Source organism: Akebia trifoliata, chromosome 8 (genome assembly GCF_017979445.1).
Source record: "Akebia trifoliata isolate Shusen 1 chromosome 8, ASM1797944v1, whole genome shotgun sequence".
In the NCBI taxonomy this organism is placed as follows: domain Eukaryota; kingdom Viridiplantae; phylum Streptophyta; class Magnoliopsida; order Ranunculales; family Lardizabalaceae; genus Akebia; species Akebia trifoliata.
The window spans coordinates 18,879,181-18,896,282 of NC_141382.1; positions in this window are offsets into that span (position 1 = coordinate 18,879,181).

Here is a 17,102-nt window from a genome sequence, read left to right on the forward strand (position 1 = left end):
TACCGGACCTGTTGTCCCCGGCGTTGATCTCGCGGGTACTACGGAGCAAGATGCTGCCCTGGATGCGGAGCTATTCTTCACGGATTCGGAGGGACGGTTGCGGATGCACGGCCTACCTTCTTCCGGGGTGTCTGGCTCGGGTGCGGTGGCTGGATCTTCTTCTGGAACTATCCCAGAGACTCAGAGTGCTCGGGACGATGCTCCCCCCTCTGTCTGACTTTGTTTTTTTTTTTTTATGTACCTTGCAAAACATTAGATGTTTCTATATTAGACTTTCAGCTATTGTATGCAGACATTATAACCTTGGTATATATATATGCATTTATGCTCATTGTTCCTTGTATTTGTTACATTGTCATGACTATATGTGTAATTCATTCGAACTTCTCGGGTGAGATATCGTTCATTGGGGTTCTTGAGTCCTTTCGAGTGTCGGTGGGTCTATTGGCGGGTAAAGGGGTGCGACGAGGGTCCCAAGGACCCTTCGAGTGTGCTCTTGAGTGGTGTGAGTCGTTTGGGACTCATGGCGAGTAATGTGGTCCTTCGAGGTCTAATTTGGCATAATATGATCTTGACGAGTTCCCATGTGCCCGATATATATCTCGAGAAATTTTGCGAGTTTTGAAAACATTTATCGAGCATGTAGGAATTCCTTAAGATAAACGTTAGATAATCCGGAATTATCAGCACTTCTACTGATTTGGTCCCGAGGCTGAAGAATGTTCTGGTCCGTGTTCTCAGCACGGATGGACTTTTTCAATGTTCATCCGTTCCAATAGCACGGATAGGGTATTTTATGTCTTATCCGTGCTATGGGAACGGATCAGTCATATTTGCTTCATCCGTGTTGTTGGCACGGATGAGTTATCTTTGATTGCATCCGTGTTTTGGGCACGGACCAGCATGATTTACTTAAGCTTTCACCTTGCCCTAACATCTCACTTTCACCTTTACTTCCCTTTTTTACTTTTGGCCGATTTTTACTCTTCTTCTTCCCTCAAGCTTCTTCTCAAGCTCTATGGAGGTGTCATCCACTCTTCCCAACTTGAAAAGGTATGGCATTGTTGACTCCTTTTTGAGTAGTTGGATAGATAGCATGGACAATGATGATAGAGCTCGATGGTGCTTGAACAAGTTGGGGTTCACCCTCTCGTTGCCTAAGGTCCCATTGCAATGGGGTTTGATTGAGGCTATGTTGGGGTATTGGATTCCCGAGCTTAATCTTTTCCGGTTTGGGGTACATGAAATGACTCCCACTATCGAGGAATTTGAAGTATTGTTGGGGCTTGAGATATCGGGCCCCGTCGTGATTCCGCCTTTGCGTGATGGATTCCGAAGTGAGGCTTCCGATTTTTTGGGCATAAATCGCAAATTTTTGAAGATTCCGGATGGCGGATCGGTTTTGAAGACAATGTCCAAGTCTTTTTTGGTGGACCGCCTCACGGATCCCTCGAAGCCTCTGATTCATTTTAATGCTCTCACTTTGATGGCGGTGAGTCAACTCTTGTTCCCGAGTGGCGGAGACATCATAGATCTTTCTCTTATTCACGTTGTGCAACAAGTCCGGGAGGGACGCCGGTTGGCCCCGATGCTTTTAAGTGGAATGTTCCAATCTCTCACGACTTGTTCTTTGGGCCACGATCGAACTTTTCGAGGATGTGCTCCCCTCCTGCAGGTAAATTCCATTTTAGTTTGGATTAAAATTTTGAATTAGAATTTATTAGTTTCCCAAGTTTTAGAATACTCCTGTTATTGTAGCTCTGGTTCATGGATCATCTGGCTTCAACTGAAGTGGTTAATCGCCCCTTTTGCGTGAATGCCGATCTCGTACTTATGATGTCGAAGCGAGTTGCTCCTTTTATCTCAGGCGGCAAAGAAGAATGGTATTCTTTTGTCGGCAACCTTGATGATAAGGAAGTGAGATGGGTTGGTGCCTTCCAACCTCGAAGGTCCCCCGTGATTGCTTTTGATGGGGCTCGTTTCCTTGTTTTGATTGGTCTTCACGAGGCAACTAATTACGTACCACTTCGGGTTCTTCGTCAATTTGGCTATGACCAAGGCGTGCTCCTCCCGAAAAATTTAGTGAGTTGGTTGGTTCGTTGTCGACTACACTTCTGAGTCGACTCATGAAAGAATGGGGTCGGGTTGAGGTTCTGAGTCAACCCATCTTTGCAGCACACCAGTTCCCGGCATACTTGCATTGGATTCAAGAGCTTGTTTCTAGGAGACCATCGGTATCCATAGTTCCTCGGACACGCCCTGGCGCTTCATCTTTCTTTGATTATCGAGATCGAGTTGAGGAGTCTCAAATCGATCATCGTCGAATTCAGGCTATTTGACTCAAATCCGAAAAGAGGATGCAGAAAGAGATTGCTCGACTGACATCTGCCCTTGCCCAGTCCGGAAGTGGTGATAGTAATGAAGTGGCTAGGCTTCGAGCTGAGGTTGATGAGTTGAGGGATCGACTTGCCCAGTGTCCTCATTTTGAGGACTTTGCAGCATACTTGGTGAGTCGTGATGCTTCAGATGCCGAGAAAGTGATGGTGAGTCAGGCTGCCCGGATCCGTGCCTTGGAGGAACGCCTTGACTCTTTCTTCATTTCTCCCCATGACATTTGATTGACTGTGTTGGATTCGCTCTTTTTTTTTTGTATTTCTTTTGTATTTCTCTTTTCCTTATAAAATGCATGTAAAATTGAAGGATTAATGCGAAGAAAATAGGTTTGTACTTACTTGGCCTCAGGTATATCTATTGTTCTTGAAAACTTGAGGTTTTGTTGAATACATTCTAGATTTGTCGTCATTGGCCAAAATAGTAGTTTTGAAATGCAATTTTGTGAAATGCCTTTATCAAATGAGTGCGATAAATTCAGAGTTTGCCAAATCTTTGGTTGTGACGATTTTGGTGTTTTTGCCCAACACAGGGTGATCAGATGTCAATTATTCTTTTGGTTCCTTTAGAATCATTCCCAGTGCCCTGGTGTCGGAAGGTCGTTATCCGTTTGGGGGTCTCGAGTTTTTGGATGGATTTTGCCGTTCACAGTTTATACTCTTGCGGGCCAGGAGTTTTTTTTTTTTTTTTTTGTTTTTTTTTGTTTGCCCTTATTGCCCCTGGTGCCAGTTACGGTTTTCACCAGACCCGGTTTCCACATTTTTGCGCATCGACGTCCTTTTTGGGATTTTCATCGTGCCGGTGGCTTTGATCTTGCCATAGTCTGATTCTTTTACTCATAGCGTCCTTTCGGATTTTCACTATGCCCTTTCAGACTATGCTTGTATCTTTAGATTTTTACATTACAATTCTGTTCGGAGTCTCTGTGTCTCTGTGGCTTGGTGACTCAAGTTGAGCTGCGAGATCGGCGACTCTACTCTTGTAGTGGCACTCTTTCTCGAGTAATAGATCTGGATTCCCCTCTCGAGTTTGCTGACGACTATTCGTGGTTCGGCGACTCAAGTTGAGCTGCAAGATCGGCTACTCTACACTTTGAGTACTCTTTTTTTTCGAATATCCGACCTGGATTCCCCTCTCGAGTCTTCCAACGACTAATAAGACTTCGGAGATCCGGACCAAGTCGCAAGATCATTGATGCTGTCATTGTCATTGGGTTGCCCTAGGACATTCCCTGATCAAAAAGGACTTTTGTTGGGACGAAACGTTGGCCTAGGCTAGTGGTGGTGAAAGGTTACAAAAAGGATTAAGGTCTGGATATATTAGAGCGGTTTAGACATGGGGCTTGTCTATTTTTGTTTCGAAAAGGTGATCTGCATCTCCTCCCAGCGTCTCTCGAACTTGTTTAGGCTGGAGATTTGGGTCGAGCTCAGATCAAGTGTCCGAGTTTTTTTTTTTTTTTTTTTTTTTTGTATTTTTAGCCGTTCACAGTTTATCCTCATGCGGGCCAGGAGTAGCTGGATGCTTTTGTTTTGATGATGATTTTTTTTTTTTTTTTTGACTTACCCCTGTCTTAGGTTAAGAAATGAACGTGATGGCTCAAAAAGGGTTGACTAGGGTTAGATTTGTTGGTTTAGAACAGCAAAGATGGCCTTTCGTCATTTCAGGGTCAATTCTTAGGCGTAGTATTTTTTGACAGTGTCAGCATTGATCGGTTGCGGGAAGACTTGTCCGTCCATCTCCGTAAGGATCAGAGCTCCTCCCGTCATCACCTTCTTCACGATGAATGGTCCCTCATAGTTCGGTCTGAATTTTCCTCTGGCGTCTTCTTGGATCGGCAAGATCTTCTTTAATACAAGGTCTCCTGGCGAGAAATCCCTAGGCTTGACTTTCTTATTGTAGGCACGAGCTATTCGCCTCTGATAAATTTGCCCATGGCAAATGGCTGCGAGCCGCTTTTCTTCGATTAGATTTAACTGGTCGATCCGAACTTGGATCCATTCGGTTTCATCTAATTCTGTTTCTTTTAAGATTCGGAGGGAGGGAATCTCCACCTCTACGGGTAAGACTGCTTCCATTCCGTAGACCAATGAATATGGAGTTGCCCCGATCGAGGTTCTAAACGAAGTTCGATAGGCATGGAGTGCAAAAGGCAACATATCGTGCCAGTCTTTGTATGTAATTGCCATCTTCTCGATAATTTTCTTAATATTCTTGTTGGCTGCCTCAACTGCTCCGTTCATTTTAGGTCTGTATGGTACGGAGTTGTGATGAGTGATCTGGAAATCTTCGCACATCTTGACCATATCCCTGTTTTTGAAGTTCTTAGCGTTATCAGTTACTAACCCGCTGGGAAGTCCATACCTGCAGACGATGTTATTCTTGACAAATTTCAGGACATTGCTTTTGGTGACGTTGGCATATGACGCAGCTTCTACCCATTTGGTGAAGTAATCGATAGCCACTAGGATGAAGCGATGTCCATTTGCAGCTTTTGGCGAGATTGGCCCGATGACATCCATTCCCCTGAGGGAGAAGGACCAGGGCGTAGTCATGTTATGCAACTCCGAAGGTGGGGCATTGATCTTGTTGGCGTAGATTTGGCATAGATGCTTTGCGTTTGCGAACATCTGGTAGCAGTCACTTTCCATTGTCGACCCAATAATACCCCATCCGCATGATCTTCTTTGCTAGCATGTGGCCATTCATATGGGGTCCACAAACTCTACCATGTACAGTTTCGATCAATCGCTTTGCTTCGGCTTCTGCAACGCATCGGAGTAAGACCTCGTGGTGTGACTTTTTGTACAGGATGCCATTGCTGATAAAAAATTGCCCTGCCAATCTCTGAATGGTTCTGCGATCGTTAGGCGTTGCATCTAAGGGAAGGGTTTGATCTTCGAGATATGCTTTGAGGTCTGAGTATCAAGTTTTCTCTTCAGGTTCTTCTACTTCGACGGGTAGACAATAGGCCGGCTCGTCCTGAATTCCAATCTCAATCGGGTCGATGACCAGACCTTCTAAGATACTAATCATGGAAGCAAGGGTAGCTAGTGCATCGGCGAACTGGTTCTTCGCTCTAGGCATGTAGGTGAATGAGATTCTGTGAAAGTGTGAGCTTAGTTCCTCTAGATACTCATGGTAAGGGACCAGTCTCTGTTCTCGAGTTTTCCATTCTCTAGTCGTCTGATAGACTACCAGGCTTGAATCTCCGAAAACATCAATCTCGTCTACTTCAAGATCTAATGCTGCTTTTAACCCTGCTATGCATGCTTCGTATTCGGCTTCGTTGTTAGAGCATTGAAATTTCAATCTGATTGCGATCGGTACATGGGACCCGTCTGGTTTAATCAAGACTGCTCCTATTCCGTTTCCTTTCTGATTAGCTGCTCCGTCGAAGTACATTTTCCAACCAGGTTCTTCGTCATCATCGTTTTCCGTCTCGACCAATAGTATGACTTCATCCCGGGAAGTTTGTTTTTTACGGTTCATAATCAGGCAACGGGTGCTTGGCGAGGTGGTCAGCGATGGCTTGCCCTTTGATGGCTTGCCCTTTGATGGCTTTTTGGGTGACATAGGTGATGTCGAATTCTGATAACAATAACTGCCATTTCGCCGTGCGGCCTGTTAGTGCTGGTTTTTCGAATAGGTACTTCAGGGGGTCCATCCTGGCGATAAGCATAGTCGAGTAGCTGAGCAGATAATGGCGTAGTCGTTGAGATGCCCAAACCAATGCACAGCAAGTCTTTTCGAGTGTCGAGTATTTTGCTTCGTAATCAGTGAATTTCTTGCTGAGATAGTAGATGGCCTGTTCTTTCCGCCCTGATTCATCGTGTTGTCCTAGCACACACCCCATAGATGTTTCTTGCACTGAGATGTACATTAACAGAGGTCGTCCTGGCGTAGGAGGGACTAACACCGGTGGATTGAGCAGATACTGCTTGATTTTATCAAATGCTTCTTGACAGTCTTTATTCCACTTCTTCGGCGTATCTTTCCTTAATAGCTTGAAGACTGGCTCACAGATAGGTGTGAGCTGAGCAATGAAACGGCTAATGTATTGTATCCTTCCCAGGAAGCCCCGAACGTCCTTTTCTGTAACAGGTGCCTTCATTTCTAGGATATATTTAGTCTTTGTCGGATCTATTTCAATGCCCCTTCTGCTGACGACGAATCCCAGCAGCTTGCCCGATGTTGCCCCGAATACGCATTTCGCTGGATTTAGCCTTAAGCTGTACTTCCTCAGCCTGTCGAACAACTTCTTTAGATTGACCAAATGATTTTCCTCAATGCCAGACTTAGCGATCATGTCATCTACGTAGACCTCCATTTCTTTATGGATCATGTCATGGAATAACGCGGTCATCGCCCGTTGGTAAGTCGCCCCCGCGTTCTTTAACCCGAACGGCATGACTTTGTAGTGGAAAGTACCCCATGGTGTGATGAATGCTGTCTTTTCTTGGTCTTCTTCTGCCATCTTTATTGGTTATAGCCTGAGAAGCCATCCATGAATGAGAACATGCCATGCCCTGCTGTACTATCAACTAAAGTGTCGATGTGTGGTAGTGGAAAATCATCCTTAGGGCTGGCCTTGTTCAAGTCTCGATAGTCGACACACATCCGTACTTTTCCGTCCTTCTTGGGTACTGGTACAATGTTAGCTAGCCACTCTGGGTACGTAGAGACTGCAAGAAATCCCGCTTCGAACTGCTTCATGACCTCATCTTTGACCTTGAGGGTCCATTCTGGTTTCAGTCTTCTCAACTTCTGTTTGATTGGCTTACTTCCGGAAGCAATGGGTAGCTTGTGTACAACGAGATCGGTATCTAACCCAGGCATATCTCTGTATGACCATGCGAAGACGTCCTGATAATTTCGTAGAAACTCGACCATTTCCTCTTTTTGTTGTGATGTTAGTAAAGCTCCAATTTTGACAATTCGCGGGTCCTCTTCGGTACCGAGATTAATTGAGTCTGTATCCTCGATGTTTGGCTGAACACCTCTTTCGTGGCGTTCTACCAAGTCTTTGATTTCTTTGGGTGGGTATTCCATTTCGTCCTCAGACTCTTCTTCTATCCCCATGAGGTCGAAGTCGAGTTCAAGATTGAAATCATACTCGTCCCTTTCAAACTCTGTTTTATCTGAATACTCATTTGATGGAGACAGATCCCTTGAAAACTCTTTTTGAAAAATATCTATTTTTTTGGGATTTTGAAAGTTTTTTGATTTTTTTGATTTTTGAGAAATTTTTGATTTTTTTGCCTTTTGAGAAACATTTATTTTTTTGTGATTTTCTGGATACCTGAAATAAGAAGAACAACCATGCAAACTTGTTAATAAAGGTAGGGAGCCCCCAAAACAGTCTTCGCCCGAGGACGAGGGCTCATTATGATCCTCGGGCAAATTGATGTCGCCTAATGGCGTTTTTTTTTTTAGGCCTCGACCGCCTCAAGTGTCAGTGGGAATTCCTCCCAGTTGCGCAATGTCTCCCCTTCTCTGAGGGGGCGGATGAGATGAGCAAATGATTCGTTGGATGATTTGGTTGGTGGTTCGGAGATTACCATGATCTCCGATTGAATGTTGTCAGGTTGGGGCATAATCCCTCCCAAGCTTGGTGGGATGATGACTGATGCCCAGTCAATCCCTGATGAAAATGGTGAGTTGTTCTCTTGGTTGGTAGTAACCTCCACTTTAGTAGGCTTTGGAGCAGTCTCTGATGGACTTTCATCGGAATCCCCATTGAATAGCACATCAATGCCTTCTTCGAAGGATGATTGGGACTCTACGATTAGGTCTTCTTGAATGTTCACTGGTTCAGGGTTTACCGTTCTTGGCTTTTTTGCTGATGGCAGTTCTGATAAGTCGTCAGGTCTAATATGGGACTTCGGAAAGCTAACACTGATGTGAGGGACTCGGCCCAGATTCCAGATGTTCGGATCACGATTTTGCTTTCTGGCTAGCCGAAGTTCTTTTTTCTTGTCATTCATTTCGGCAATATCCCTCTTTGTGGGTTTAAACCCTAAACCAAAGTAAGGAATATGCTTCCTGGCTTCAACCGGTGTAGCCCTTCCTCTTCCTCCCGGTCCCAACCCTTGCTTGGGTCGGTATCCCGATCTTTTCATGATCCGACCAACCATAAGGTTCGCTCTTGATAGCTTTGCCCTTACCTTTTCCCTCCCCTTCTCGATGTGATTGACAGCCGCGAATTGGTACGAATGGTAGAGTGCTTTATCTTTCGTCATCTCTATATCAATGAATGGCACATCTGGAGCTCTCCCAGCTGGAATAAGGTTCTCTGCCAATACCGATATCATCCTCTGCCCCATGATAAATTTGACCCTTTGGTGCAACGAGGAAGGTACAGCTCCGGCAATGTGGATCCAAGGTCTGCCCAGTAACAGGTTGAATGTCGTTGGTATTTCCATGACTTCAAATGTTATTTCGAAGGTGCAAGGACCTATTGTGATAGGTAAATCCACCTCTCCCAGGGAATCCCTTCTCGAACTGTCGAAGCCTCGGACAACCTTATTATTGGGTTTCACATATGACCAGTCAGCGTTGAGCTTCCGGAATGTTTCAAGTGGACAGACGTTAAGTGCTGAGCCATTATCGATTAGTACTCTGGCGACCATCATGCCCTTGCATATGACCATGACGTTCAGTGGTTCGACATGCCCCGTCCCCTCAGGCGTGTATTCATTCTCTGTGAAAATAATAGGGTTGGGGGCCATGATCTGGCTGACTGTTTGTTCCAACTGTGATGGTGTCGTGGTTGAAGGTACATGTGATTTTTCCAAAACTCTCAGCAGTGCCTCCTGGTGTTCTTCTGATTTTTGCATTAGTCCCAGGATACTAATCTGAGCTGGCTGTTTGTTTAATCTGTCTACCGCGTTGTGCTCGCACTTGAGGACGAGCTTAATGAAGTCTGCAGCTTCCTTGTCGGTGACCTTTGCCCTTTCTTCTGTTTTCTCCTCCTTATACAGCTTACCCTTCCCCTTTGCTTTCTTTTTTCTTTATCTGTCCCCTCTTCGGTCTCTTCGGTTTCTGCCCCGATGTTTTCCCCATTCCCTGGCAAATTTTGGCATTTTTCTACCCTTGTCGTATGGTCGATATCTGCCACTATTGTTTCTTTCACTGTTTCGATCCCCGTGGTGGTGGTGATAGTGGTCTCATAGCTCCAGGGGACTGCCTGTTTGGAGCTATAAGGGAATGGTTTGGGTGAGCGTATGATCATGGGGGGTGGGTCGGTTTTCATGTTGAGGATGAGGGGTGGCGGTGATGGTTTGGAGGCAGTGGTGGTGTATGGAATGACGAGTGGCGGACGTGGGGATGGGACATAGGGTACGTGAAGGGGAGGTCGGGTTGATCTTTGTGAGTATGGCGATGTACACGGTATAACCAGGGGAGGTCGGGTTGGACTTTGATGGTTGGATGATTCGCAAGGTATGACTAGAGGTGGTCGGGTAGCAGCATTTTGATGAGTGGGATGTATGGTGAGGTCGGCCATTCTGAGAGGTAATTGTGGATTTGGAGGTGGATTGGTTGTGTAGTTGTTGACTGTGTTAACTGACGATATCTTTGGCTCCTGGGTTAAGTGGACCCTAATTTTTGCTCCTACCGGTGCTATCAGATCCGAAGGATTGAAGTTGAGCTCTCCGTAGACGACATTTACCCTGTGCCCACTTCCTTCTCCATTGTGAGTGGGTAGGGGGTTTTGATTGACATTCTGCTGCTGGGGTGGGTTGGCAGGCCCATCTAGGATGAGGGCCTTTTTATCAATTAAGTTCTGTACTTGATGCTTAAGCTGCCAGCATTGGTCCGTAGAGTGCCCTGGTGCACCCATGTGGAATTCGCAGAATAAATTAGGGTTGTATCCTGGTCCTTTGGCAGCCTCAGGATTTGGTGGGCGTTTTGTAAGATACTCACCCCTGAGTAGGAGTGGCAGTAATTCTGATAATGTCATGGGTAACCTGGTAAACACTCTATTTACTCTGTTGGGTCGTGCCTGCTGTGCAACTGGTGGAGGATTTGCCCTGAATTGATTTTGAGGGGGAGGATTCCATGTTGGCGGTCTCGGTGCCGGTGAAGGAATGAAGAGGGGTCGGTTTGGCTGTACGTTATTGACCTGAGTTTCTTCCCTCTTCTTTCCTGGAGGCACTGGCTTTCTCTGAAGAGGGATTCCCGTTGTTGCCCCTAGACTCGTGAAATCGAAGATCAGACCGGTTCGGATTCCGTCCTCGACCCTATCTGCCACTTGTACTAGGTTCGAGAATGTGCCTGTGGTGTGTCCCACCAGATGAGTGTAGAAGGCGTGCCCTAGTGTTGAGATGAACGTAGTATTCATCTCTTGTTCTGTCATTGCGGGCCTTACTTGTGAGGCAGATTCTCGCCATCTCTGGGCGTATTCCTTCACCGTCTCCCTCTGCTTTCTTGTCATTTTGGCCATGTCATTTCGATCTAGCCCTACATCAGTATTGAACCGGTAATTTTGCCAGAACATTTCGGCTAAGTCTTGCCAGTTCTTAATGAGTGAGTGATCTAGTCCAGAAAACCATTTGAGCGCCGGCCCGGTTAAGCTCCTTTGAAACAACTGTACCAACAATCTATCGTCCTCGCCGTACTGGCACATGGAACCACAATACAATTTCAGATGCGACAGCGGACACCCTATACCGTTATATTTTTCAAACTCCGGGCATTTGAACTTGGCCGGCAGTTGAGCATTAGGGTAGAAGCACAAATCCTTGAATCGGGTTCCGCTCATAGTGTTGAGGCCCTTCATTCTCTTCATCTCTTCCTGTAGAGATTCAATCTGCTGCGCCAATTTTTCGTCTGTAGCTCTGTACTCGCATTCATCGTCGGGAATGACCACTGGGGGCGGTCGATTCTGCGGAATATAAAGCGGGGGCCCTTGGTATTCAGGCATTGCAGGTGGCATCGTAGTCTGGGGTCCCTGCGGAGGTTGTTCGGGTAACTCTTGATTCGACCCGGATGCGTGCTGTTGTATCGTTTGCCCTTGTAGGATGCTGGCGTTGGCTAACACAGTACTGACTATTTTTTCTTGCCTTTCGATTATCTTTAGTAGTGCTGTTATCTGCGGGTCGATACCTGATGCTTCGGTCACTGGAGGTTGTGCCGGTTCGGAAGAACTCATGGTGACGGCGGATGACCGGAGAAAATAGGGAGGCACTTCTGGCTGCTTGTATTTCTTTCGTTTGGCCACCTGTGGATACAGACAACCAAGTGTTACTATCTTATTCACAAAAAATGAGGATGCATGATGTTTTATTAGATCAGGTAAAGTTGTTTATTGTGTGTTTTGACGAAGTGGTAATTGCTCGCTGCGGAGCTGGTATCAACACGGAGTTGGTAAAATATTTTACAAAAGAATTACATCAGCGCGGGACTGGCATCGACACGGAGTCGGCATCAACACGGAGTTGGCATCAGCACGGAGCTGGTATCGACACGGAATCGGAAGAACATTTTGAAAGCAGAATTATCTCAGCACGGAGCTGGCATCGACACGGAGTCGGCATCAACACGGAGTTGGCATCGGTACGGAGTCGGGAAACTATTTTGAAAAAGTAATTTCATCAGCACGGAGCTGGCATCGACACGGAGTCGGGAAAATATTTTGAAAAAGTAATTTCATCAGCACGGAGCTGGCATCGACACGGAGTCGGAAAATATTTTGAAAAAGTAATTTCATCAGCACGGAGCTGGCATCGACACGGAGTCGGGAAAATATTTTGAAAAAGTAATTTCATCAGCACGGAGCTGGCATCGACACGGAGTCGAGAAAATATTTTGAAAAAGTAATTTCATCAGCACGGAGCTGGCATCGACACGGAGTCGGGAAAATATTTTGAAAAAGTAATTTCATCAGCACGGAGCTGGCATCGACACGGAGTCGGGAAAATATATATATATATATATATATTAAAAGTAATTTCTGAGATAAATCGAGTTGGAATAACTCATATTTGGTAGCCTCCAATTCAGTTCTATGAAATCATCGTCGGCCAGGCGGATCTCCAAGGAAGAGGCAGCGCACAATGGCATTCTTAAATCACCTTGTTCCCTGAATAGACGTGGTCTATCCCCCTCGTATCAACAGGGTAAGATCTTTCTAGGCACCGACTTTGATCAAGGACTGCAATTAGTGCTTTCTGAAATCCTTTGTTTTTTATTTATTTATTTTTTTTTTTTGAATTCCTTTGGATTTGATTGATTAGTTGTTATCTTTGCTAGATCGTGAACTTGGTTCGAAATTGGGCCTAGATCCGGGTCTTAGGCCTAGTCAAAACGGATCCAGGTTGTAGTCCTAATTGAAAAGGATTTGGATCTGGGTCTTGGGCCCAGTTGGTATGGATATGGATCTGGGTCGAAGACCATGTTTGAAATGGATCTGGGTTGTAAACCCAGTTTGAAAACGGATCTAGGTCGCAAACCCGGTTGAAAATGGATCTGGGTCGTGGACCCAGTTGGGTTGGATTTGGATTGTGGACCCGGTTGAACGGATCTGGGTTGTGAACCCAGTTTGAATGGATCTGGGTCGTGGACCCAGTTGAACGGATCTGGGTTGTGAACCCAGTTTGAAATGGATCTGGGTCGTGGACCCAGTTGAACGGATCTGGGTTGTGAACCCAGTTTGAATGGATCTGGGTCGTGGACCCAGTTGAACGGATCTGGGTTGTGAACCCAGTTTGAAACGGATCTGGGTCGTGGACCCAATTGAACGGATCTGGATTGTGAACCCAGTTTGAATGGATCTGGGTCGTGGACCCAGTTTGGAAATGGATCTGGGTTTAGATGGGTACAAGTGGGGACCCGACTAACAAAATTGTTTTGAGTTGGCAAACCCGCAAACTCCTCCATTCTCTTTTTATTTTTATTTTTATTTTTTTTTTATTTATTTTTATTTTTATTTTATTTTTTTATTTTTTTTCTATATTTCTTTTGTTCATCTTTTTTTTTTTTTTGCTTTTGAAAACATCGATTGCCAAAATCTATTTTACTCGATTTGTCCCGAAACTTAGGATTTTCTTAAGGGTGCCATCACCGTTTGATCGATAGTGAGTGGGCCCCTTCAAAACGGGCTGTCGAGTTCATTCGGTAGCGTTGAGTTCACTCTGGTCCGTGTCAATGGCACGGATTTAATTCACATTCCATTATCCGTGTCTTGAACACGGATGGGACATTTAATGTCTCAACCGTGTCACCAGAACGGATGAAACACCTTTTGGTTCATCCGTGCCATGGACACGGACCAGAATGAAATCCAGCTTCTGCACTTTCCACAGAACTGTTTCTTTACCCCTGTTTTCAATGTTCCCTCACTGTTTTCGAGTCTTCTATTCTCTATTTTTTTTTGTTTTTTTTTTTTTTTGAACATGATGCAACAAGCATTCCCTCCCCTTTACCTAAGGGGATAAGAATAGAGAGTGAAGCAATCCTACGATCTAATTGCCACCTTCGGGCTTACAACATGGGCTTCAAGGCCCGACCACAACTTGCATGATTACAACATTGCTTGGGGGTCGATATAACATCAAAAATTGTGTCCTAGCTCATCTAGCCGGGCATATGCATGAGTTTAATAGGTGGCTTGACGGCTACCCGACCTTCAAACCTCGATGTATACCAAAATACACACGTCATTGGTTGGTGCTCGGGTTTGATGTGTTCATTCCCGACACTTGAAATAACGATCTCAAGCCGTGGAACTACTAAGCATCGGGGCTAAGTATGTTATGGGTGGGGTGGCTTGGAAGTGAGGCTATGCTCGCAAGTGCACGTGTGCATTTTCATATTCATTATTTTTCATCGACCCCCTTACAAACATCATAAACAAGAATGTAAGTAAATATTACAATTGTGGACATAAGAATGCCATCGAAAGAAAAACAAAATACACGCAACAACAAGAAACAACATTAGTAAACTAAAAATCTGTTTTTTTTTTCTCAAGTGACCGAGTTACTCGCGAGGGATGAGCCGAAACTCCCCAGTGGAGTCGCCAGCTGTAGCTACGTGGTTTTCGTCATTATGACGACCACAACTACTAAATATTGGAGTCGCCACCATTCAAGTTGGAAGTGGGTGTGAATGGTCACCCGTGAGGCATTTTTCAAGAAATGACATTTCGGCATCTTTAGTGACTCACGATGGATAAAAGGATGGTCAAACCTTGAGATTTGGGTAAGCGGCTCGATTGGAGAAAAGGGAAGGTGTTAGGCACCCTTTTCTCCCCGCCACGTGGCGGTAACCTCTACACAACTCGGCTACTTTGATTTTTAAAAGAAAGTGAAAGTTGTACCACATGGGTGCATTTGTTTCCTAAGTAGGGATTTAATTTTGGCTTGATCATAGGGTCATTCATTAATGGAAATGACCCTCATGAACCTTAGCCTTGGGGTCCACTCATAAAAAGGGGTAAAATAAAATAGAAGAAGGGGGTGTTAGAAGAGGGAAGAGTAGAAGGTTAGAGAGAGAGAAGGGGGGGGGGGTTAAGACCACCTTGTAGCTTCAAGGTTCTCCTTTCTTTTTTTCCCTTCCTTCTTCTTCTATGCTTCTTAAACCCTTAGTGTAATATGAGAATGGAATTTCCTTTTTAGAAGATAGTATGAGAGAATGATAGAGAGGAGTAGAGAAAATATTTTTCTTGTGAGACTTGGTGTAACCATTTTTGGGGTGAGAGGGGAGGTATTTATAGGTGTTTGGAGGGGGTTTGGGGGTATAATGGGGTTAAAATGTGAGAGAAGGGGTAATGGTATAGGATTTAGGAGTGAGGGGTGTGAAATTTAAGGTGAAATGGAGGGTAAATGTGTAATGAATGAAAATGGGTGAGGTTTAGACCCAAATGGGTTGGATCTTACCCGAACCCATTTGGGTAGAGTGTTGGATGGGTTGACATGAGTGATGGTTGGTGGTGGAGTGGGGGTGTAAGAGAGTGGTTTAGAGAATGAGTGTTAGGTTGGTTGATGAGGTGAGGTGTGTAGATTTAGGGGAATGGGTTGTGTAAGAGGTTGTTAAGTTAGTTTTTGGGAGGAGAAAGGAGATGATGCCATGTGGCAATCATGATGAGAGGGTGAGGAATGAGATTGGTTGATTGGTTGATGGGGGTTGTTTGATTAGGGAGAGAGAAATGGGTTAGTTGATTGATGATGAATGAAGTATAGGTTGAGTTGATTTTATTGGAGTGTTTTAAGGAAGATGATGGGTAGAGGTATGGGTGGTGATGTGGGGGTTGATGATGGTGATGGATTAGGGTATGGGTGGAGGTGTGGGTGGTTGATGATGTTAGAGGATGGGGATAGGTTAGGTTAGGGTAGGGTATAGGTTGAGGTGATTTTGGAGAGAGGTAAGATGGGTTAGATGGGTTGTTTAGAGCATGGTGATGGGAGTGGGTGATTGGATGAGGGAGGTGAAGGGTGGTGATGACAAGTGTCATCTTTTGATGTTGAGGGGTTGATTGGTTGATGTGAGTAAGGGTTGATGGGTTGGGTTGTGGGTTGGATAGTAAATGGGGTATGGATAGTGGTTAGAGGGTTTTTTTATGGATTGGGCTTAGGCTTATAGGAGATGTAGGTTGTTTTGGATTGGACAAGACTCATTTTGGATTGAATTTTGATAAGGTAGGTTGGTTTTAAGGTTTAAATGATGTAGGATTGATTTTTAGCTTAGGGGTGAGGTAAAAAAATTCTAAAAATGAATTAATGGTTTGTGGGCCTTGAGTGGGTTTAAGGTGTTTGTGGATTTGGAGATGGAACGATGAAGGTTGGATGAAGGGGTAGGCATCCCAAGTCTTGCATTTTATTTTTTTGATTTTTTTTGATTTTTTGAAATCATTGATTTAATCAAAATGCCACGTGCTGGCGAATCGGGCTTTTGGGCCCGTTGGGGAATTTATCGATTCTTGTATGCGAGCGTGAAGCGACGATGTTGAACAGCTGTGGGATGGGTCACCACCCTTTTTGCGGGTCCTCGAGACCACGGGGTGGTCTTAAGAGCATTGATTTAACCGAAGTTACCACTTTTGATGTTTTGGGCCTTAGGGGCCCGTTGGCCCCTTTTGTTGGGAAATTGGTATTTTGCATGGAGCAGGGTAGATGAGAGTGTGCCGAACCCTTTTGGTGAGCCTACTAACCCATTGAGAGGTGTTAGGGTGACAATATCATTTTTCGATGATTCGGGCCATTGAGGCCCGTGGGTCGAATTTATCGAAACATTATTGTTTTTAGGCCCCTTCGAGTGAGGGCCCGTTCAAATTGAGGTGTCTACACATCCCATCCCTGATATCTTCTGCCCAACTCCTTTATTCGTCATCACGAACGTTAATATCGTGGACACAGATAAAACTAATATGAGTATGAACATCACGAATAGATAAATTCATAGAAATGCTGATACTTTGCAACAAGAACCGACCAAACCCAACAACGAATACCACGAACAAGAATACTCCAAGCGATAACAACGGGATTTAAAGAAATCTTTGGCATTCTGAGTGTCCAAGAACTTCTACACCGATGCACCTATTATTGGGATTGAGAAAATCAATGTCCAGATGTTTAATGATCCGATCAAACTATTATTCACTCAAAACATCTCTCTTTCTTTGATTGATTCGAGTTTCAGAAACTTTAAATGAAGAGTAGAAGATATGAGATGGTTAGTTTTGATGAAAAGTTGATGATCACGACATCTAT